The following is a 3009-nucleotide window of genomic DNA, read 5'->3' as shown; positions in this document are numbered from 1 at the left end:
TTGTCAGTAGGGCATTAAAACTGAGACACATTTCTTACCTCAAGACCTGAGAGGAATCTCTCCCTTCTCTCTCTTGATGTTTGTACAGGAGGCCGCCGTTATATTCTGATCCGACTCTACGTTCTCTGTTGGTTTGGTTTCGTCTCTGTTCTGTTGGTTTCCTTTTGGTCCCTATGGGTTTTCTTTGCCATACAATTTGAATATATATGACATGAAATTGAATATATATTCAAACATGCTGTGTCGAAAGAAAAACCCCTACATGATGGCATATTTAAACAAACGAGTTAGTCAATGTGTATGTGTATACTAGAAAGACATTTAGAGACACACTATAGGCCCTTACACTTAGAATACGGAGACAGAAGATCACGTTGGATTGGCTGCCGTTTACCATGTTGATATAAGCTGGTTTCTTGTGGCTTCAGTGGTAGTACAGTATACTCTTGCTGTGATCTAAGTGTTTGATGTCAAGAGAAAAACACTCACTTCAACCCTGTCCTAACAGCTGCACTCACTAAAAACAAGCCGGTGCAATATATGATTGTAAGTATATAGGCTACTGTATTATAAACAGTCACAATACTGTATACGCTTCGAACCTTAGCATATATATTCAATATCCGAAGACTTCTTTTTTTTTCTCTCCAAATAAAAATCATGAATGACTCCCAACTTTTATTTTTTGACCGGTTCCAACGGATCAAATTATCTATGCGTTGGTTATCGTTTGGAAAAGTAATCCAGATCAAAGTGGAAACGGGTCCATGCAGAATGTTGGGCGCCCTCGTCAGGGGAGCGGTCTGAAGTTCTGCTTCCTACAATAGCTCGGCTGATACAATCACTTCTCTCAATATCCTGCGCTTTGTATGAAGGTGTTTTACTGTTGCCGTTGTCTTGTCTCAGAGCATTTTATGACTGTACCTTGATTGTAGAAGCCCCTATTTTGTAATGAGAGGTATTTCAGATTATGTGCTGTTGTACATTCAATGTATTGTATGAAGAACGTTAAATAAATGCCGTTTTAAAATTGTCTTTTTTGTATTGCAATTCATCCAATCGGGCTGCTTGATGGGCCTTTGATGTGCTCTTATTGTGAATAAAATCGCAGGTGGTAATTGCAGCGTAACACCACTAGAGGGCAGTCCAGGATAATCATCCGAAGATACTTTCTGAAATGAAACCGCACTATGCCACTCGCGTAAAGCAATGCAAAGCGAGACTTTTTTTTTATTAACTAAGCAAATGGATCTTTAATACGATCACTAATAACTACTTATCCTGATGTAATAAATAATGGGCCTACAACCTACAATCTCCTCCACCCAAATGGCTTATCGACGAGGAGACTGATGAAATCGCAGCTCCAGTAGCGCTTGCGTTCCCTACCTTGTGAAATCCTTCACCAAAATATATATATTGCAGACCATGCAAAATATGCGCTAATTCACGTCTGAAAGGAAACGTCAGATTATCGAATTACTACCAGCGGCGCGGATGCGAATAGCTTTCTCCCCGTGTTTATCGTTATATAAGTTGAATGAGGTCGAGTGGGGGGCTGTGAGCCTCCAAAGGCGCCTCGGTTCCGCTGCTGCATCTGTGTTTAATCAAGCTCTGGCCCCACAGTGTTCGATGACAGATTACCCGCAGAACCAGTGCGCACAAGATAATGGGAAAAAAAAAGATATACCTGGAAGGGTTCAACCAATTCCAGGTATTTATTTTTGTATTGGTTAAGATGAGTAGTAATCACTTTTCTTGGCTTTGTTTGGTGTTGGTGTCTCCAAGAGATTAAAGTGAAGGAGAAATGACTGTTAGGAATTGTTTTTGAACATAATATAAGGTTGTGTTTGTCCAGAGATTCTACACGGTTTTTGAATGCCAAATACTCTGGAGTGTTTCTCTCTCTGGATGGCCAGTAAGGAGAGTAGGAGGGGGGGTACACATTCTTCTACCATTTGTACCTAGTGAGCCTTCTGGAAAAAGGGCTTTCTCCCACTCATGCATTCGCCCTCCCTCAAATCTCTCGCTCTTTCTCTCACTCTCTCCCGCTGATGTCAGTGTTTCCTGCCACAGGAGATGCTTACCAGGGCTGTGTGCTCGATGACTTGACGATTTTATCAACACATCTATAGATTCCAACATTCATCAGGTTCCTAGTCCAAACAAAATGGTGAAAAACTGAGGGTAAAGAAAATAGTTGTTTTGATTCTTGCGGGTGGGATAGCAGAATTAAATAAAGCACTACGAACATCATAGCTATTGTTTGCTTTGCTGCTGGCAAATACATTAATTCAGATCAGCAACTGGCTGTTCCTGTGGTTTTCTATGATTTGTTTCACTGGAAAGGCTGAAATAAGATGTTTCATCTAAGAAAACGTTTCCATTAAACAATAAAAGATGTCTCCTCATTATTCTTAATCCCCTCTTACTCTGTAAAGCTGACGCCGGACAAGTAGTTCCCTGTGCTATTAAAGTTAGATGATGAATAGAGAGAACACATAAGTCCAACTTTTGAGTTGGAACAGTATTGTCTTCTGAGCATGGTCTTTCCATCGCCTGCTGATTAATACGCAACATGAGGATCACACAAAGAACTGCTGTTTGAGTCCTGCCAGACCTACCTGTTCAGCCTCACGTGCGCAGAAGGAGTTTGAGGATTCATATTTTGTCCATGACGGAATCCAAAAGCTTATGGAATGTCTTAATTTAGCAGGTGCATTTGTGAGTCTGTTCTCAATGTACAGAAATGTACATGTCTGTATAGAACACATAATGAAGAGACTAATATGCAGTAGACGCCACATTTCATCTCCAAACTGCTTCAAAGGGACCAGTGTGAGGACAAACCAACAGAATCACCAAAGCTGTGCTCCACTACTGTAGCATGCAATTAAAATAAATCGCTATTTCAAATTGCCTGTGTTTTAGGATGTTAAATCCGTGGATGACAGTTCCCTGCACAGAATGAAGGCATTCTTTTGGTTTCAAATTCAATCTTGAATGAAG

General features: G+C 40.6%; 1 protein-coding gene across 2 annotated transcripts in view; it reads left to right on the top strand.

Annotated features, from left to right (window-relative positions):
- The window catches only part of elmod3 (ELMO/CED-12 domain containing 3), a 12460-nt gene extending 11448 nt beyond the window's left edge, over positions 1 to 1012 (top strand). For both annotated transcript variants that reach the window (XM_079738508.1, XM_079738507.1), the window contains exon 13: positions 1 to 1012. This exon is cut by the window's left edge and continues 2936 nt beyond it. The gene's annotated coding sequence lies outside the window, so the exon portion shown is untranslated.
- Positions 1013 to 3009: the final 1997 nt, after the last annotated feature.

Source organism: Pollachius pollachius (assembly GCF_949987615.1).
Source record: "Pollachius pollachius genome assembly, chromosome: 1".
NCBI classification, from domain to species: Eukaryota; Metazoa; Chordata; class Actinopteri; order Gadiformes; family Gadidae; genus Pollachius; species Pollachius pollachius.
This window is presented reverse-complemented; position numbering and strand designations above follow the sequence as displayed.